The sequence below is a fragment of the Syzygium oleosum genome, unplaced genomic scaffold, assembly GCF_021117445.2.
Source record: "Syzygium oleosum isolate NSW1041296 unplaced genomic scaffold, Sole_v2.1 Sole_v2.39, whole genome shotgun sequence".
In the NCBI taxonomy this organism is placed as follows: Eukaryota; Viridiplantae; Streptophyta; class Magnoliopsida; order Myrtales; family Myrtaceae; genus Syzygium; species Syzygium oleosum.
Genome location: NW_026607523.1, coordinates 684,137 through 706,286, shown reverse-complemented (window position 1 = coordinate 706,286; position 22,150 = coordinate 684,137). Strand labels below are relative to the sequence as shown.

Below are 22,150 nucleotides of genomic sequence, written 5' to 3'. Positions count from 1 at the left end.
TTAATTAAAAATATAAAAATGATAAGGAACTTCAAGTCTTAGTTAGGTAGTAGAATCTTAGAAATAATTTTAATTGAATTCCAATTAGTTTAGGTTTACACTGTTTGGGAAATTCCATTTCTTGATTTTTAGGACAATTTGATTTTTAGATAGCTTTTCCTTGGGGAAAAAAAGAAATATTGAAATATAGAAAATGTCAAAAAAAGGAAACTCAAAACAGTAATGTGTTATTAATGGTTGCGGTTAGGAGGTTTATTGGCTTTATCGATTATATGCATCAATCTTTTCAAAGGATCTCCTCAATTTGTCTAAGTTCCTTGTTGGTCATTTCTTTTATGTGAACATTCTAATGTTTTTCATTGATTGTGATGCGTGAATGAATGACATGGGATGATGCAAGAACCGAACCATGGAAGACTGAAGAACGTTCGAGTTCTTCATGTGTTCCTATTAGGATTAGGGTAAATTTTATGATTTGAACTCTAGATGAAGCTTGACCATAGACTTTTATTCTTAGTTGAATAACTGATATAATTAGCTTAATATTATTTCCTGCATAAGTGTTCCTGCAAAAAATTCAAAGTGTACAAGTGATTGTGCTCTCTTTGTGATTTCTTTAGGGATTGATGCCTCTTGTGAATGCCTTCAATTGGAAGGCTTGCCACTGATTATCAAAGGACACCAGGATGCTTGGACTGTATAGCTTACAGTGAAGGGACACCAAGGACATGCTGGCGAGTGTCTAGATTACGGTGGAAGATTGGATGGCCGAGAAGATCTGAGGAACATTGGGCTATGATTGGCTCGCTCGGATAGAGAACTTCCTTAGGATGATGTGGCCGCAAATTGATGGATGCCAAGAGAAAAAACACTAGAACACGTCCTTAAGATCAACGCCAGGAGAAGGGGCCACCGTGAAGAACATCGCAAAGGGAATGCAGGAGGGAGACTTAAACGAGAAAACCTCCGTCGCAAGAAGATTTCGCCAAGAGGGAACCTGCGGGAGAGCCGAAAAATAAGAACACTAGTGAGCGAGTGATGAGCAAATTCTCGAGTTCCTGTCTCAGTCGCACCTGGGCGGTGGCTCGAACTGGCTTGCACCACGAGCTGGATTCTGTCTTGGTGTGGTGCCCGGTTATTAGACGTCAGATGAAGGCCCAGAATCGGAGCTGCAATGGATCATAGTGTTGATCGCGGAAGGGGCCACCTACAGTGGACCGCCTGATAGAATGATACCGTCGGAAGCAGTGCTCGCGGATCGTGGTGCTTATGGATGACAGTACTTGTGGATGATGGAACGCAGCAGTAAACCGCCAAAGTGGATCTCCAAGATGAGGAGGGCGGACATGACCGCAGACACTAGAGACAGAGCTTGCTCAGCCTGAGAGTGTGTTGATCGTGAGTTTTTTCCTCTCCCATTAGGGTCGCACTCTCTGCCTTTTAAAACCCGCGGACAAGCATCTATATATGTCAAAAAATCTGCTTCCTCAATCTCCGGGATTCGCAATCCTTGTCAAGGCAAGACTGGCTGGCCTTAATCTCCCCTCGTTTCCTTTCTCATTCACCTTCTCTTTTCCTTAAACACCTCCTCACATCTTCGGAAACGGGAGACTGATTTGGATTTGATTTTGACCACTTTAGAGAGTTCTTTATTTGTTGTTATGGTTTTCTATCTTTTGGAGCTTGGAGGAAGCGCGGCTATGGTGATGATGATGCCGTTGATGACGAGGTAGATCACGACTAGGAAAAGAGAAGCTCTCTTGTTTCTTCAATGGCAAATCTGAAAGGAGGGATGAGACCACCGTGGGCGGGCCTGGGAGCTGCCATATGGCTCCAGATAGCCTCCGGCAATGCCTACAACTTCCCTCTTTACTCCCACTCTCTCAAAATCGGTCCTTGGGTTCAACCAGCACCAGCTCACACCATGCTCGGCGTCGCCAACGACATCGGCGAGAACGTCGGTCTCCTTCCCAACTTCTTCATCAACAAGTGCCCTCCTTGGGCTGCCCTTGAAGAAAGATAGAGAAGAGAGTAAGGGAGGAGAGAGACAAGACACCTGTCGATCAATGAATGGCGTGATTTATCACTGACTTGGCAAGTTAGGTGGACGCAATATTTTCCTTTGTTCCCCTCTTCGAGTATAATATTTTAGTGAGTTTATAGATTGAGAGAGAGTGAGAGTCCTTGCTTTCTCGTTTACGTTAAACAATAGGTTATTATAAAAAAGCTTCTTGTCCTGACATATCCACTTCGTTCTGATGTTGGGTTCTTGATATCGGCTATGTTGGTTACAAGCAAACACGTGGCTTTAGAAAGCATGAGATTTGCTTTAATGAGTCAGACATCTAGTTGCTAAGTGTTTGGTCATCTATGGATATAATTCAGTTGGATTTAAGAAAGGTAAAACATGTAACATGGCACAGAAGGCATCTCATCATTAAGTAGGTTTATGTATAAAGAAATCGAAAGTCCAGTTCTCTTTCTCTACACTGAAATGATGTCGATCCTATGGTTTGTGACTTCATAATTAATTTTTCGTTTCTTTTTCTTCTTTGTTTTTTTTTTCTCAATTAAAGGAAGGGGGCAGGTAGCTATTAGAATAAGTCGAGTAGAAGCGGCAAATACCTAATAAATTGGCGCATTAGGTTAAAATCTTCTGGTCCCAGTCTTTCTACTTTGCAAATCTAAAACGTGCTGATGGTGTCATTTAAATAATTCAGAGTTGCATACTTTCAGCTCTATGGAGGTTACCACTGATAATTCTGCACCTTCTTCTGGCTCCATTTTTGCTTACATCTGGGCTAATACACCATTGCTAGACAATGATGACGATTACGGACTAAGAGGGTCTTTTATTAATCTGTTCACGAGATACTTGTGCTTCGACATGAATCTACATGTGTAATTTTCTAGTAAAACTTTCATCTTCGTATGTTTTCAGTACCTACATAAAGTACTTGTTTTGTTGCAAAACAATTTGTACCCGCATAAGACCGATACTATATTTTCCTTATGATGGATCGAGGGACTGGCCCCAGCATCGTTTCTGGAGACACGCAAGAGTAATAATTACGTTGATTGTTGTTACGTGTATTTTTGTCCAGTTGCGGCCGCTAAAAACAATCTTCTTCTTCTTCTTCTTCCAAGAATGAAATATTAAAAAATTGCCTGAAAACTACAAAATATTATTAATAAAAAGAAAAAAGAGAAAGAAATATTTAAAAATTCAAAATATTATTAAAATATTATTAATAAAAAGAAATTTTGTTCAGTTACCAAATATATTTATGTTCTTTTTTTATTCCAAGAATAGAAATTTTGGAGAGTTACCAAACGTTTTCAAATGCTTAGAAATTGTTCTCGGGCACGGAATTAAAAAGAATCATTTCTAGCAGAATCAGCTTCCGGAAACATAATAGTTGCCAAACGCGCCCTTAGTGCATAAATATGACTTCAAATCAAATGCAAATAGGTTCTAATATGCCTCGAAGCCTCGAGAGCTTACCTACTAAATGACGCCCAGTCAAATAATTGAAAACAATGAGGAAATTGCATGAAAACTTTCTTGAAATAGAACAGATGGATTACATTATTAGATGTCATGCTAGCTCGATAACTGAAATTGAATATAAACTTCTTAATGGAGATAAGTAAAGTACATGAAAAAGCTTATAATGACTAGAAAGCTTTTTATAAAAAAAGAGAAAATATTGGATTATGAAATTAAAATAATTTGAATATGGAATTTAAACTTAGACAAAATTCAATCACAATCAATATGTTATGGATAATTTTCTCCTCTTCAAAATCTAATGAACTATTCATGATTTATGATGTCTTCATTGATGTCTTGTGCTTATTGACGATAGCGTGTTGTCTGTGTTGAGCGTGCATATGATTTACTTTGAATCTTGTTATATCTTTAAAGTCATTCATTATGTGTGTAGATCTTACCCTCAAGAATTTCTAATTGCCTCGTGATTTATGCGCTACTTTGGGGATGATTTGCAACCGCTCTAGATCCTTTCGCTACAGTTGTTCCTCAGCCAATGGTTCCTTTTTGAGTCAGTCTTCAACTTTTGTTTTGAGTCTATCGATCGTAAGCATGTGTAATGAACTTCACTTAAACTCTATCCAGGGCTGCCAAGGTTATTTAGCCAGTGTGATTGATCCGACGGCAGGCGAAATGCGGCTTGAAGATATAGCAGTGGTGTGCAACTTTCCCGATGTCTTTCCTTAGGAATTGCCGGGATTGCCACTAGAAAGAGAAGTGGAATTCGTTATCGAGTTGGCCCCTGGGACCGAGCCAATCTCGAAGCCACCGTATAGGATGTCGTTGTCGGAATTGAAAGAACTTAAGGTTCAGATGCAAGAATTGCTAGACAAAGGTTTTATCCGACCAAGTGCGTCTCTATGGGGAGCGCCGGTGCTTTTCGTCAGGAAGAAGGATGGGTCGTTGAGGCTGTGTATCGATTACCGTCAGCTAAATCAAGTGACAGTCAAGAATAAGTATCCCCTCCCAAGGATTGACGACCTGTTCGACCAGTTGCAGGGAGCCTCGGTATTTTCTAAGATTGACCTAAGGACGGGGTATCATCAGTTAAGGATCCAAAAGGAGGATATCCCAAAGACGGCATTCAGGACAAGATATGGACACTATGAGTTCATAGTAATGCCATTTGGACTAACTAATGCCCCCGCTGCTTTCATGGACTTAATGAACCGGGTATTCAAGGAATTCTTAGACCAGTTCGTCATTGTCTTCATCGATGATATTCTAGTGTATTCAAAGAGTTTCGAGGAACATGAGGTACATTTGGAAAGAGTTCTACGGACGTTAAGGGAGCATGCACTGTATGCTAAGTTTAGCAAGTGCGAGTTTTGGCTGAACCGTGTAGCGTTTCTTGGGCACATAATTTCCGGAGAAGGAATCTCCATGGATCCGGCAAAGATTGAGGCAGTGATGGATTGGCCGAGACCAACGACAGTTACTGAGGTTCGGAGTTTCTTAGGACTGGCAGGGGTATTATCGGCGATTTGTGGAAAGATTCTCAGCGATAGCCACTCCGTTGACGAAGTTGCTTAAGAAGGAAACGAAGTTTGAATGGACGGAAAAGTGTGAAGAGAGCTTTCAGGAACTGAAGCAGAGATTGACGACGGCACCAGTGTTGACGATTCCCTCAGGACCGGGCAGGTATGAGATCTATAGCGATGCTTCGCTCAAAGGATTGGGATGCGTGCTAATGCAAAATGGAAGGGTGGTTGCTTATGCATCGAGACAGTTAAGGTCTCATGAGATGAATTACCCGACCCACGACTTGGGACTGGCAGCAATTATTTTCGCGCTTAAGATTTGGAGGCACTACTTATGTGGAGAAAGGTTCCAGATCTATACGGACCATCAGAGCCTCAAGTATTTGTTTTCGCAGAAAGAATTGAATATGAGGCAGAGGCGTTGGATGGAACTGTTGAAGGACTACGATTGTGACATATTGTATCATCCCGGTAAAGCCAACCGGGTAGCAGATGCCTTAAGTCGGAAATCAAGCATCGCGCAGTTAATAGTCAAAGAGTGGATTTTATTGGAAGGAGCGCGGGATTCAGAATTTAAGTTCGAGGTAGGACACCTCTCTAGTCTAATGGCGACATTAAGGATCGAACCGGAAGTGCAAGCCAAGATTAAGGCGTTGCAGTCTACGGACCCTGAGATTCAGAAGATCCTGGAGATGGATGGCACTAAGAGGAAACCGGACTTCCAAGTGTCCGAGGACGGAATTCTTAAGTTTCGAGGACGGTTGTGCGTGTCCGATGATTTGGGACTTAAGGAAGAGATTCTATCGGAAGCTCATAGGAGCAATTATAGTATTCACCCGAGCAGCACAAAAATGTACCAGAATCTCCGACAGCACTATTGGTGGAATGAAATGAAAGTAGACGTGGCCAAGCATGTGGCCAAGTGTTTGACGTGCCAACAAGTGAAGGCACAGCATTGTAAACCTGGGGGAATGTTGCAGCCGTTGGAAATCCCAGAATGGAAATGGGAGCACATTACAATGGATTTTATAATGGGACTACCGAGAAGCCAAAGGGGACACGATTCTATATGGGTGATAGTAGATAGATTGACCAAGTCAGCGCACTTCCTGGCGGTGCGAAAGGACTTCGAGCTAGAAAGGCTGGCAGAGTTATATGTGCGACAGGTTGTTCGTCTTCATGGAGTACCGGTATCAATCACTTCGGACCGTGATCCCCGGTTTACTGCGAATTTTTGGAAAAGTCTGCAATTGGCTATGGGGACTAAGTTGCAATTCAGCACGGCCTATCATCCGCAGACGGATGGCCAGTCTGAGAGGACTATTCAGACATTAGAGGATATGCTGAGGGCGTGTGTGTTAGACTTTCAGGGCAAGTGGGAAGAACAGTTGCATTTGATGGAATTTGCCTACAATAATAGCTTCCAGCAAAGTATCAGAATGGCGCCATTCGAAGCACTTTATGGCAGGGCTTGCAGAACATCATTGTGTTGGGATGAAGTAGGAGAAAGAAGTATAACGGGTCCAGAGTTGGTTCAACAATCGGTAGAAACGGGAAAGATTATCCGGGAAAGGTTGAGAACAGCTCAGAGTCGTCAGAAGAGTTACGCGGACCAAAGGCGTAGACCGTTGGAGTTTCAAGTTGGCGACCATGTATTTCTTAAGGTCTCACCGATGAGAGGGCTATCTCGGTTTGGCAAGAAAGGGAAACTAAGTCCAAGGTATGTAGGCCCGTTCGAGATTTTGGAAAGGATTGGGACGTTGGCCTATCGTCTCGCCTTGCCGCCGAATTTGTCGCAGGTTCATAACGTCTTCCACGTGTCGATGTTAAGGAAATATGAACCGGATCCGACTCACGTGCTAAATCATGAGGTAATAGACGTGGACGACAGGGTGTCATACGTGGAAAAGCCAGTGCGAATCGAGGACAGAAAGGAACAAGTGGTGAGAAATAAGACGATTCCGTTGGTCAAAGTTATTTGGGAACACCACGGGGCGGAAGGCGCCACATGGGAAAGCGAAGAGTTGATGCGACACCAGTACCCCCATTTGTTTGAATAGTTGGGTTAGATTGTAAATTTCGAGGACGAAATTTTTGTAAGGGGGAAAGGGTTGTGACATTCCGAATTTCGGCTCATTTTTGGGATTTATAAAACATGTAATTTGTCAGTGTGCTTATAGTAAAATCTCGCCCGGGAACTGATCACTTTCGGTTATTATTTTTTAAATTAGAGATTTCGCTAGAATCGCACTCGATCGAATTTTGCCGTTATTTAGACCCCAAACTTGACAGTCGATTTTCGGGAGTTTCGGGATGAAATAAATTGGACGGTGTCGATATTGTTGTGGCCAGCGTTGAGATTGTCAGGAATAATGGAAAAATGGGAGTTTTTGACCGGGTACGAATTTGGACTAGTAGACCTCCCTCGTGGTAGTTGATTTAATTAACTTGGCCTTTGTCCCTTATTATATTCTAAGACTAATTTGGGCCGTCGGAACGTTGTCGGTTTTAATTATGAGCCGTTGAATTGCATTATTTATTTGATTGAACATTTAAATTTATTCCCCCCCTCTGCCGCGCCGAACACCCCTGCCCGCACGTTTCCCTCTCCCCTCGTGCGCCTACCCTCTCTCCCCCCCTCTCTCTCTCTCTCTCTCTCTCTCTCTCTCTCTCTCTCTCTCTCTCTCTCTCTCTCTCCTCTGTGCACCCCACTTGCCGCGCACGTCTCCCTCTGCCCACGTCCCCTCAACCCATGCCCATGCAGACCAACCCCTGACACTCTCTCTCTCCTCTCTCCTTCTTTCTCTTTTCTTCTTCTTCTCTCTCCCTTTTCTTCTTTTCTTCTTCTTTCTCTTCCTTCTCCGCCGGGCGTCTGGTTCTGCTTCGCCTTTGCTTCTGCTCGCCCAGCCGACGTCGCCCGAGCCGCCTGACCGCCGCGCCGCGCCATCCGCCAACCGCCGCCCCCGACCGACTGGTCTCCTCATCTGCGCGCACAGCTGGAAGTTCGCCGCCGCGTCCGGCGAGTCCCAGCCTGTCGTCCGGTCGTCCAGCCAGCTACCCGGCGCCGCCATCCCGATGCCTGAGCGTCGCTGTCGCCGCCGCCAAGCGCCCCCCGGCCGCACCACCCGCCTCAACCCACTTCCTATTCTTCCCTTTGGCTTTTCACCGTTCGCCGCAGCCGGTGCCGCCGCCGTGAGCCGCTGTTCCTCTTGCCTCGCCACCACCACCATCCCGTCCCCCTCACCTCTCCCTCTCGCCGCATCTTCCTCTCTCCCGCTCCCCCTCTCCTTCTCGGTCGCTCAAGGGCCTTCGCCGGAGGAGCTCCGCCGCCGCCGTTACTGTTCCGGCCCGGATCCACCACCTCGCCCAGCCGTCCAGCCATCCCACTTCTCTCTCTCTCTCTCTCTCTCTCTCTCTCTCTCTCTCTCTCTCTCTCTCTCTCTCTCTCTCTCTCTGGCCGTGTCCCTCTCTCCCTCTCTAGGTCGTGGAATCGCCTAGACCGTCGCCGCCGCTCGCGCCGTTCGCCGGAGCCGCCGCTTGCCGCCACTGTTCCGGCGCGAGACCGCCGCTGTCCAGCCGCCATTGACACTTGCTCAAACCTATTTGGAGCCTAGGAATTCATGTGAGTTTGACCCTAAACCCTAATTAGGATAATTTGCATTTCTAGATGGGTTTTAGGGGTTAATTAGGGTAATTTAGGGGTTAAATTGTGGAGATGATTAGGGGCTGTTGTTGCGGCTTATTTGGTGGGTTAGTGTGATGAATTAATGGAGGCTTAGTGGCCCGAGAAGCGCCGAGTATTGGCTGGACAGATTTGGAACGGAATAGCCCAAGTTCGGGAGAGTTCGGGCTTGAATTGCGGATTTTAGTGCGCGTCTTATTTAGCTTTGTGGTGGCTGATTTGAGTGGCGTTTTGGAGAGTCTAATGGAATATTTTGAGGATAATTAATGGCCTAGAATTAGTGGACTAGTGGCTGTCCATGGCCGGATTGTATTGGGCGAGGCGCGATTGATTTGAGGTTTAGTGGTGTAATTGGCGGAATTGTTGGATAGATCGAATTAGTGATTAAATTGTCCTCGATCGGAAGTGATTCGGCAATGTCGTGACATGTTTAGTGTGGCTAAGAACGGAGTAGCTTAGTGGGCCTCAAATGCACGGATTTATGTTGAGCTATTTGTGTGACTTATATGTGTGAATTTCGTGCCGTGCCAGAGTACTTGATTTGTCTTCATGGTTGTGTAGTATGTTGGTTGGGCATATTGAAATGTGGAATGAGCATATTGCGTGGTAAATTAAACAAGTGGCGTAGTGATATTAAATGCTCATTGTGAAATGTGTGAATGCCCAAGTGTGATTATTGTAGCCCTGAATATGCATCTCAAGCATTGGCACGGCATTTGCACATACAAATGTGCCCGAGTGACATGTGCATTGTGATCACCTAAAATGCCCTGATGCGTTTTACGCGGGGTTCAGATAATAATTGGTGTTTGTGAATGAGTGATCACATAAAGCCCTGATGCGTTTTACGCGGGGTATTGAACCCGTCCTGAGGCGTGTTACGCGGGACGATGCCCGGACTACCGGAAGATGGCCAAACCTGATGCGTTTTACGCGGGTGTTGTGCCATGAGCCTGATATGTTTTACGCGAGCTAGAGATCGATCTCGAAGTGATGGACCTGATGCGTTTTACGCGGGTCGGACCTGATGCGTTTAACGCGGGTCGGAGGAGAAATTGATAAATGGCAAGTGTGCTAGAGTGCAAGCGTGCGAAAATGCATTGATGAGGCGTGAGCACGCGTATGAGCACGAGCATAAGCATGACATGCGTTGTGACCAAATGATGTGTACATGTGCTGCGACTGGGTCCTATGTTTTATGCTTGAACTGTAAGTGCCTAACCTGCAGGGCAAGGTGAGTGTTGGATTTGGGCCTGAGGGCCTAAGTCAATTATGATTTGCTTGGTGTGTTGATTTGTGCTCGTCAGGAGGTGCACGTTAGCCTAATTTAGGTTTAGGGAACTACTCACTGAGATTATTCTCACTGTTGTTGAAACCCCACTTTTCAGACTTCCAGCCTTGAGGATGGCAGGCGTACCGATACGTTTTGGGAGGAGCCCGGCTAGATATAGTGGTTGATCGCCGAGCCACGTACCCCCTTTTTACGTTGGTGGCCGTGGACCCGCTTTTGATTTTTGATGATCGGGCTGTGCATGGATATTGTATATGGTTCCCAGTAGTAGCGCAAGTGTTTATTTGGTAAACATCGTTGTTCGTTTTTGTGGCTATCCGTGGTTATGTGTTTTGATATTGTACGGGTGGTTTTAAATACTTCCGCATGTGCTTTAAATCTCTGTGTTGGGCATTGGGTCGGCGACGCGTCCTGGGATGTCGCACTTGTAATCGACCTTGGAGGGATGATCGCGCGTCGTAGGGCTCGGGGCGTGACAAAGTTGTCCCTGAAACATACATTTCCACGCTCCCAATTGTTTGAACCAATTAAGTATATCACCTAAATGCTTGAATTTGTCTTCTCCCTAGAGAATTTTGCCAAGAATGAAAATGATCTTGGTTGTTGGAAATTCAATGGCTATGGTATAAAGATTGAACAAATACCAGTAAAATCGTTTGAATTCTTCTGCAAACTCATTTGAATTCTTCTGCAAACTCGTCTTCAAGATTGAGGGAGATAGGATGGATGAAAGGATATTCGGGATAATATTCATTGGGTTGGAGACTTAATCCTCTGTACCTGCTGAAAATTAGTAGTTGATATTTCCACATTAGTGATGGCAGATTTTCAAAAAGGGTATTGTCTTGGATGTATGCAGGAACTTCTGGCAGGTATTGTCTGCTAGGCTAAGGAGGTTTCATCTTGATGGGTTTAAATCCACCGAATGGATTTCGAAACACATACATGTTTATGAATGTAATTGGTGCAGCAAATTCTTTTGGCCGTGACAAGAAATTAGCAAGCAAATTCTTCTTTCCTACTATATGCCTGGTTTCAAAGAAATACTTTGAAAATCATTCTGCCCATCTGAGGAGTTGAGGATGATGAATTTGCTTTATTTGAACTTCAGCATTTGGGAGAAATATGACATATCTAGTTCAACTAGAAAATGATGTCCAAGAAGATGAAATTCAAACTTCTTGATGCCATTCCTTACTACCAAGATTTCCTTGAAAATAGAATGATAATGCATATCGCTTTGCGTAAATCTTCCACTGTTATGTCCACAGATTTTAAGCTTTCCATTAATTTCTTCGAAAAGAACAGCAGCCCAATATTCATCACTAGCATCTGTCTGTAAAATTCTCTTTCTAGTAGAAGGGATTTGTAGAGAAGGAAGATGTTGTAAAACTTCTTTAAGGCGTCTAACTGATTTAGTCTGTTGAAGTCCCCCTAGAGGAGCATCTTTTTTTAGCCTCTATTGCAGTGGACTCACCAATTTGGTGATTTTGAGAACTAAGTCTCTAAGATAATTGACTATCCCAAGAAACTGTTGAACCTGTTTGAGAGAAAGATTATCATCAGGAAATTTTTGCAATTCTGAGGCAATATGGGGACTAGGATAATATGACCCATTCTTAAGATGCATTTCGAGAAATTCAATTTCTCATTGGGCAATAATCATCTTTTTCGAAGATAGCATAATACAATATTTCTAGATCAATTCAGCAAATTGGCCAAACAGTTTACAATGAGAATCCTCATCATGAGTGTAGAGGAGGATATCATCAATGTAAATTTGGGCATTAGCCAAAATAGGCGAGAAGATTCTGCACATAACTTTTTGGAATAATGAAGGAGCAGTTTTAAGACCAAAGGGGAGCACTGTCCACTGAAATTGTTGATTAGGGATGCAAAATCCAATTTTGTGCCTATCATATAGATGAATTCCCAATTGCTAGAATCTAGCTTTAAGGTCAAATTTAGAATAGACCTTAGCTTGAGTTAAACTGGTGAATAACGAATTCCGATTGGATAATGGAAACTTATCGTCTTGAAGGATCTGATTGAGAGGTTGGTAATTGATGACTAGCCTCATCTTTCCTCTGTTCTGCTCAGAACGCTTATTCACGTAGAATGCTTCACAGCACCATTAAGAGTCGGATGGCTCGATTAATCCTTAATGGAGTAAGTCTCAACATTCCTTTTGTGCCAAAATCAAATGATCAGGATTCATCCCTGAATGAGTTGCTTTGGTGGGATTAATATCTTCATTTTTCTTAAAAGGCAGATGGATGAAAAGTCAGGATTTTCCCACAAAGGGTTGAGACATTTAAGGACAAATTCTGAATGAGATTCTACACGTGCACTAAGAAACGTTTGTAGAATTAAAATACCAGGTGTATGAATTTCAAGTATTCTTCTAGAAGAATTTTGGTGTCAAGCTTCAGCGCCGGCTCCGATATCTATAAGGACTATAAGAGAAATAGGTTAGCATATTTAGAAAGATAGATTTTGATGGGAAAATGTGGAAGGATGGAAGGAATGTAGATACAAAGATCTTGGATTTTTGGAGGTTTTGGATTTTTGGAAGAAAATGAGTAAACTCCATTTTCTATTTCTTCATATGAGTCTTTAGTATCACTGGACTGGGATCACATCTGTATAGCGCATATGGTGTGCATTGTTAGTTCATCTTCTAAAGAGAAGACGAATTCAACATCATCATCTTGAAGATAAATTTCAGTTTCTTTTTCAAGCTCCTGGATTTAATGAGAGTTTCTTCTCTAGGTCTTAGACAATTCTTTGCAAAGTGGCCTTTTTTGTTACAAATGTAATATCTGTCGGATTTCTTACGTCTTCCAGACTAGTCGCATTTGGATCGTCTTTTTATCAAGAAACACAATTTATGTCTTCTTCCTAGATTGAGGGAGAATCATTTGAAGTGCTTTTTCTTTTTATGCCAATCTCCGCAAGAAGGGTCATCACAGGATCCTTTCTTTGGACATTTGATTCTTAACTCTGGCCTTCAACAAGCTCCATCAAGCTCTTTATTGCTCTTAAGATAACTTCTGAATGCCTTTCGATGAATAAAGAGGTCATCAAGAGCCAAATGTATCTCCTGCTGCAATTCTTCTATCGGGACATCAGTAATTCTTCGCTGCTTATTCTGAAGAGATCTTTCTATAACTTGACCAATTTCTTTTGGAATAGAAGATAAAAATACTTGCTTCAGGTTTGGATTGGCTCCAAGAACATAAAACAATTTAAGCATTTCCATGAAATGCTTATTAAGGTGTTTTCGACGTAAAGAGCAATATTTTCTATTTAAAAACTCTCTCCTTTTTAGTTCAAGAAGGTCTTCTGGTTTGCCAAATAAGAACTAGTGGATGACGCGGATCACATAATGAAAATCTGTTTGGAGTAAGAACGTCATCTGATTTTGAACAGAAACGGTTTTCCACCAATCTTTGAGGCTACTAGTAAATCTGCTAACAAACTTAGTCTGTATATCATGCCAACTTTCAACAAAGAGCTCTAGTGCTAAGCCAAGCATGGAACTCCTGTTATCTTTCTGGCCATTTAGGGTATGGAATATCATTAAGAGTAAAATAGTGTTTGGAGGTCAAAGCTCTAGAGCGAGAGTTCTAATTATGAATGTTTACTATTTCTGGCTCAAATGAGTTTGATTCCATATCCGCCTCAGGGGGATCGGCCATGAGATTAGCAAGTTTGGGGAAATTTGGTATCTCAGGGTCAGAAGGTGAGGTTTCTTCCGAAGAAAAGGAGGATGTTTCAAAGTTGGAAAAGGTATTTTGTTGGGATGGATCAATTGTAGTAATAACCGGTAGCTTCTATTGGCATTGATCTCGCAAAAAAGCCTCTCATGGATTTGAAATCATGTGGGAAGAAGGAGGTTCTTGGGAAGGTTAAGGAACGTCTGAATTCTTCTCCTGCTGCATTTTCTTTTATTTCTCCATTTCACGGATGCCATTTCGAAGTGTAATAATATCACTCCGATCTTCTTTTGGGGCTCCTGCGATGATTGAGGCAACTGAAGTGACTTTTGGAGGAGAGATTTCCATCTGGGTTCGATGCCTAAATTGAGAAAATGGGTCTAGCATAGGAACAATGTTCCTTCTTGAAGGAGTTTAATTTGCTGAAGTAGCTTTTCATTTCAATAGTCTGGTCTTCCAAATAATGATGGGAAAAATATTTACCCGATTCCATCTGCTGCAATTTCTTCTAGAATGTCTCAAGCAGTTTGTTTATTACCAAAGCCGTTTGATCAACTTTCTGATCGACATGATCAAGGCGGGCTTGGATAGTTGAAAATTTTGTATCAATTGTCTTGAGAACATTATTTTGTGCTAGAGCATTTTCTGACTGCCAATTAAAAACAACTTCGGCAGGAGTAGCTTTCTTTTGTCTCCCATGATCATCGACATCCATAGAATTTGGAATCTTTGGCATGTGTCGGAAACGATGGTAAGCGTTCGTAAATTCTTCTAATGTTGGAAAAGGAGCACTAGAATTGGTCATTTCCAAGGGTGGAAAGTCTGAGGGTTGAAACATACATATAGTTGGGAGTACTAGTGGTGGTTTAGGCTTTGAAACACATGAGGGCTAGGGTGCTTTGGGTAATTGCAAAGGATAAGAATTTTTTCTAACCCATTTTTGAATGGATTTATAAAAGGGTGAAACAACTGACTTTTATGGGAGAGTTTTTCTGGGTGCTGATTGTGGTGGTGAAGGAGGTTTACAAGGTTCAGGAACTAGAGGATGAGTTTGTGGCGGGGGTGGTCCATATGAAATCATAAATTGGTATCTTTCTCCATCCACACCAAGGGATCCTATGACAGGATCCCCATCAAGATATCTCTGGTAGAGACTATCTTTGAACCGTTTCTTTTTCTTTTTGGATGGTCCGTTATGTTATTCAATACGAACATCAGTATGACACAGTTGCATCATAAAAATAGTAGGAAAAATAGAAGAAGGGGCTTCTTCCTTTTCCTTACTAAATTTAATGACATTGGTACATCTTCTTTTTTATTGTGAACTAAGATTTCATGGATTGGATAGGCCTGGAATTCTGATGGAGTTTTTCATAGTTAGTTACCCAAGTATCAGGGAATAACTTAACTAATTGATCTCGAGGAATTTGTCTTGATATATAGACACAGAAACTTTGATCATTATCCACTGAGATAAAAAGAGCATCCTCAGTGCCAGGAAAATTAAGATCAATATCATGGTTATGGACCCGATATACCATTTGGTAGTGTAAAGTAACAGCTATAGAATCAATAGTCTGAGGAACTCCAGTGAGCTGTAACTGAAAATTAAGAGCAGAAAGGAGTCTTGGGTCCGTAAGGGCCATGTTGAAATTTGGAAACAGTGCAACAAACCTTGTTCCAACATTGGGGTTGGTTTAGATTGTACCAATACAAGCATGTTGGTAATCCAAGAAATGAGTACCCAAAAGGGCAATTTTAGCAATAACAGGTAATCCTTTTCTACCATAGAAGGATAGTACAAGACGGATAGCACCAAAGTGAAGATGCATATACCCTTGCTGTACCCATTGACATGGAAAATCAGAATGTATTTGAACGGTAACAGAATGTTCTTGCTGGGTAGCAAGAATAGGATATTGATCGAATTGGGATGACTGGACATATTCCATAACTTCTCGGGGTGTATGTTTGATGAGTTGTTTGATGGAACATAGCGGAGAAAAAGATGGAGGTTTTACGAAAGCAGAATACAGATTTATAAGTGGAAGATGACTTTCTGAAAATTTACTATCTTCATTAAGGTATGAGACCTCATAAAAATAGTCAATTTTAGAAACATTTGAAGTGCGAAGATCTAAAGAGGCATTTACATTAACTGGTGGATTGGAATTAGTAGAATCACTCATGTGGAACAAGTCTACCTTTTCTACTCGGTAATTCATCTAAAAACAAGCAGGTATGTTGAATAGGGCGCTGGCTCTAATACTAGGAAAGGAGCACTAAGATGCCAACCAGGGAAAATGAAGACAAGGCTTGTGGCAGGTATGTTATCCCACACATAAACGGCTCTTTGCAAGTGGTAGAGTAGCCAAGAAATATACCTTCAGTTTTCTTCCTTTAAACAATTCATAAGGTATTTTCTCCAATAATGGTCGTAGAAACACTCTGTTGATGATATATCAAGATATTGCAATTGCTTCGACCCAAAAATAAGTTGGGGTCCCGCTTTCAATCATCATCGTGCTTGTCATTTCCTACAGGTTTCTATTCTTTTTTTCTACTATACTGTTTTGTTGCGAAGTGTATGGAGGTGAGAAATTGTGTTCGATCCCATTTTCTTCATAGTAATCAGCAAAGTTTCTTGTTTTTGAATTTACCACCATCATCAATCCTAATGCCTGTAATAATGTATCCTTTCTTATTATGTATCTTCCATGCAATCTTCACAAAATATTTGTACTCTTCGTCCTTGTGAGTTAGAAACAATACCCAAGTGAATCTAAAGTAATCATCCAAAACAACAAGATAGTATCTACTTCCTCCAAGACTAGTATTTCTTGTAGGTCCGAAGATCCACGTGGAGAAGCTACAAAACTCTGTTGATAGCAATAGTGTTTATGAATTTGAATGTACTCTCCATTTGCTCACCTAACAAGCATTCATTGCATAGCTCATTCTTCTCATACCTCATTCTTGGAAGACCACGTACCAAGTCCCTTGTTGCTAGCTTAGAAATCTTCTTCACACCGATATGACATATCTTTCTGTGCAGAAACTCTTTCTTTTCTTTACTAGATATTAAGTAACAGGCAATATCATAGTTGATATTGAGTAGAAAGATATTTTCATACCTCTAGCCAGATAAAACCTATGATAGATCATTGCCTTTACCTATGCATTCACCATCTTTAAAACTGATCTTGTATCCTTTGTCACACAGTTGACAGATACTTATAAGGTTCCTTTGACTAATACTACATCTTCAATGATTAGCTCTCCAAACTTGATGTCGGCTTTGCCGATTATTCTTCCTTTGTCTTTTCCTCTAAAAGTGACAACTCCTCCATCAATTTGGGTTAAGGATAGGAATTTGTCAGCATCTCCGGTCATATGTTGCGAGCATCAGCTATTTAGCTACCATTTTTTGCTCAGCCTTTTTATAGAGAAAGGTTTCATTTTTTTTTGGTACCCAGACAAACTTGGGTCCTTTTACGTTAGTGGACTTATACTTCCGGTGGATCTTCTTTGGCTTAGCTTGCTCATTTGGACATTCATATTTGTGATGACCATCTCTATCGCAGCTAAAACAATGATTTTTAGCAAAATGATTTTTGTAGTCTTACATTTGAGGCTTTTTCTCGATTCTATCCTTTGTGCTAGGAAAATGATTTATTTCTTCTTCATCTTCTTCATAATTCAAAATGGATTTATTATAATAAGAAATTTGAATTGAAAGAATGTGCTCGATTATCTTTGAACCAAGAGAAAATTTGGTGCAAAATTTAGACACATTCTCCTCAAGAGATACATGATCTTTCTTTGAAAGTTCATATTCACCTTTGACGGTATTAAGTTCCTTTCTCAAATTGACGAGTTCCTCTTTGTGCTTTGTATCTTGGTTTGTGAGTTTTGAAACCTCTCTTTAAGTAAGGGCAAATGCCTTGTCATCTATTTCACATCACGTTTAATTGTGATGTAAGGCCACAATTCTTCTTTTATAATTAATGATTTGTCAAACCTTATTTCCTTTTTGTTTTTTTCCTTTCTTTTGTTGTTCTCAGTTTAGGCTGGTAGTGTCCGAAAATGGTGAGGATAGAGAGGGAAAGAGAGAGGCGCAGCAGTGGTGGTGAAGCAGCGGCGCCGGTGGCTATTCCGGCGGTGTCACGGTGGCTAGTGGTGGCTGGAACGGCTGCTGGTGAGGCAAGGTGATGGGGTGAAGCTCGGCCGAATGAGAGGAACAAGGGAGGAGAGAGAGTGAGCAAGAAAGAATATGAGAGAGAGAGAGAGAGAGAGAGAGAGAGAGAGAGAACATGATCTTGATTTTTACTAACCCCACTACAAATCCAATGGTCCACAATCTATTCTCTTCCCTAAGCCAAGATCCAAGGGCCCATAATTTTTCTCTCAACAATTTCCCAAAATTACAAATGGTAACAAAAAATAAATAAGCAAGATGGGGAAGGACACAGACCAAAAAAAAAATCGCACTACTTAACTATGGATTCATGAAGAAAATCCAGATGACATTCCTTCTACATAAAGGTCGAACATGTTCATCACCAAGTTCTCCATCATGAGATTTGCAACTTCTACGGTGCATTATGTGTTTGAGCTCTAATCCCCACAGAAAACACACGAAAAAACCAGAAACCGCTTGTTATCTATAACTTTTGATAAATGGGATTAATCATAACTTACTTACATTCTAAACCTGCCAAGTGATACAGAGATAGACCTACTGCTTATTCGTATAAAACATGCATCATCATAATTTAAACATGAAAAGCTAACCTTTCACACCTTCCCCTCCTGCGCATTCATGTGCGTTCGCTATCATTCTCCCTTCCCCGATACAGGTGCTTCGCGATATTTGATAATTCCCTCAATTGTTCAATTTGCAATTTCAAGATGTGTTTTTCATAAAGCTGATTTTCGATTTTAATTGCTCGGCGGTAGAATTCTTCCTTTTGTCTCTGAAAGATCATGAGTGTCAGAAAAGACTAACATGAAAAGATACGTATTTTGAACAAATATAAATAGAATACCTTGTGTTCTTTAGCGAGTTTCAGAACCCTTTCAATCTGTTGTAACTTTAAGGCAGCTAATTGGAGTGCACGATTCTCCGGGGCGTTCTGGTGATCTCTTTTCATTCTTTTGGTATCCGAAAAATCAAAACTGCTAAACCAAATTGAACTTGATCAATATGTATATTATGACAACTAAAACCAACAAATAGAACTGAAAACACCAAAGGGAAAAATCGTGAAAGAGAAAAGTGAGAAGACGAAAACACCAACCTCTCTATCCTCTAATGGAGAGAAAGAAGTGGCGTTTTCTTTTGTCTACGATTGTCTGAGGCAGAAGCCCTCCTATTTTTGATTGAATTGAATAAGGGTGACGCCATCATTTTTTTGGTCATTGAAGGCCCTCCACATCTCTCTCGCTGAGTCCAGATACACACAGAGAGCGAGAAGGAGAAATAGCCACGTGGCGAAAGATGTTATTTGCGACAGGGACCAAATCCTCCCTCGCTTCCTTCTTCGTCGCGCGAACCCTCTCTTCTCCATCCTCCGTCCCCCCGAGAGTGGCGGGCGGGCAGGGGGAGGTTGGAGAGTTTAGTGGCAATGGAGGCGTTCAGTGCCCAGAATCCGGAGAAGATATTGATCATTTAGATGATTAGTTTTAATGTATACCCCACATTTATCTTGAAATCTATCTCACTAATCTATTAATTATAGCTAAATACCAAACTGGACATAATTCTTGAATAATTAATTTAGTTGTTAAGAGAAATGATCGGAAATATTTTAAATAGAACTTTCCCCAAACAAAAAGTTCATTTCCAATGGGCTTGAAAAATACTATTTTACTAACCAATGCAAACAGACAGCAGGCGGCGAGGATGCGTTCCTTATTTTTACGTGCCGGTGCCCACACGCTTCGTACTCTCAAATTCTCACTATATCTTTTTCTTCCCGATAGGAGGGAATATCCTCTTAAGAGTTTTACATCCCAAGGACCCCGAGATTCAGATGAGGTATTGAATGTAGCGTTTTAAGGACTTGATTAAGTCCGAACTCAGCTACTTTAAGCGGCGGGTGCACATTTAAGTCAAAGTCCCTTCTTTAAACGAGCTTTTTAGATGTCAAAGCATTCTTAAGCTCACCCATATTCCCCAGCTTGATGCATGCTGGTTGATGAATAATTTGCTATGAATCTAACGGATGCAGTTTATATTTTTTTACATTCAGCATTTAATTTGGGCCAATTTTCAGCATATATTTTCTGACGGATAGTTTTCTGCTGGAACTTCAGCTTAAGTGAATGTTACTATACATTGTTCATCGCTAGCTATATCTAAAGAAGCGCCCTCAGATTGAGATAGTCGACGAAGGGTTGGTTGCTCCAGAGAAGTTAGTGTATTCCGTCAATTTCTAAGTAGTGTATTTATCAACGATCATCAATTGACAAAAAAATTGATGATCATATTATAAATATCCTGATTTTGAATAATTTAATCATTATAATTATTAATTATAATGTGCATTTCCAATATACTCTTTAACAAGATCAACTTTATTATAATTCTAAGACATTCGTTTGCTTGAAATTGCTAATACAATAAATAGGGATTGTGAAAGTTTTGAATTTTCTATTTATTTGTTATTATGATGTCTCAAGCAAACTAGAAGTTGGACATGACTACCATTACCCATAGCCTCTCTCCTGACAATTACGATGGTCGACAAGATTTCTCCTTCTAAATATTTATGAAATGTTGATACACAATTGGAGGGTTCACCAATGGACAATCAATACTAGTACCACTTGAAAAAGTCAGGATTTTCCCACAAAGGCAATTATAAAGAGGTACTAGTATATTTATAATAAAATGGTGAGATTAATATCTTCATTTTTCTTAAAAGGCAGATGGATGAAAAAGTCAGGATTTTCCTACAAAGGGTTGAGACATTTAAGGGCAAATTCTAAATGAGATTCCACACATGCACTAAGAAGCGTTTGCATGATAGGATCTAGTATATTCATTTGGATGGCAAAAAATCGTTGGATGTCCACAAACTTTTTGAATTGTCTATTGAACCGGAGTCCATTAGACAAATGAGGATGTCTCATCCAATGATGATATCTTTATCTAGTGAGCTAGAACCAAGGATTTTAGTGGTGAGAGAACATTGTGGGAAGAACTGAAAGGTAATGGGTTTGCTTTGAACTCTTGTGGAAAAAATATCTCCAGAAGCAGAATTAAAATATCGGGTGTATGGATTTCAGTATTCTTCTAGAAGAATTTTGGTGTCAAGCATCGAAGCGCTGGCTCCAGTATCTATAAGGACTATAAGAGAAATAGGTTAGCATATTTAGAAAGATAGATTTTGATGGGAAAATGTGGAAGGATGGAAGGAATGTAGGTACAAAGATCTTGGATTTTTGGAGGTTTTGGATTTTTGGAAGAAAAGGAGTAAACTTTATTTTCTATTTCTTCATATAAGTCTTCAGTATCACTAGACTGGGATCACATCTGTATAGCGCATATGGTGTGCATTGTTGGTTCATCTTCTAAAGAGAAGACAAATTCAACATCATCATCCTAAAGATAAATTTCAGTTTCTTTTTCAAGCTCCTAGATTTAATGAGAGTTTCTTCTCTAGGTCTTCGAACAATTCTTTGCAAAGTGGCCTTTTTTGTTACAAATGTAATATCTGTCGGATTTCTTACGTCTTCCAGACTGATCGTGTTTGGATCGTCCTTTTATCAAGAAACACCATTTATGTCTTCTTCGTAGATTGAGGGAGAATCATTTGAAGTACTTTTTCTTTTTATGCTGATCTCCGCAAGAAGGATCATCACAGGATGCTTTCTTTGGACATTTGATTATTAACTCTGGCCTTCAACAAGCTCCATCAAGCTCTTTATTGCTCTTAAGATAACTTTTAAATGCCTTTCGGCGAATAAAGAGGTCATCAAGAGCCAAATGTATCTCCTGCTACAATTCTTCTATCGAGACATCAGCAATTCTTCGCTGCTTATTCTGAAGGGATCTTTCGACAACTTGACCAATTTCTTTTGGAATAGAAGATAGAAATACCTGCTTCAGGTATGGATCGGCTCCAAGAGCATAAAACAATTTAAGCATTTCCATGAAATGCTTATTAAGGTGTTTTCAACGTAAAGAGCAGTATGTTCTATTTAAAAACTCTCATTTTTAGTTCAAGAAGGTCTTTTGGTTTGCCAAATAAGAACTGGTGGATGACGCGGATCACATAATGAAAATCTGTTTGGAGTAAGAACGTCATCTGATTTTGAACAGAAATGGTTTTCCACCAATCTTTGAGGCTACTAGTAAATCGGCAAAACAACACTACAAGTGCCATAACTTATGTACGGCGCTCACTTTGGTGCCAT

At 41.0% G+C, this 22,150-nt stretch overlaps 1 long non-coding RNA gene across 1 annotated transcript; it reads left to right on the top strand.

Annotated features, from left to right (window-relative positions):
• The first annotated feature begins 271 nt into the window (after nt 1–271).
• On the top strand, nt 272–1,662 carry LOC130135932 (uncharacterized). Its single transcript, XR_008815071.1, has 2 exons — nt 272–461; nt 621–1,662. It is a non-coding gene; the product is annotated as an uncharacterized LOC130135932 (long non-coding RNA).
• Nucleotides 1,663–22,150: the final 20,488 nt, after the last annotated feature.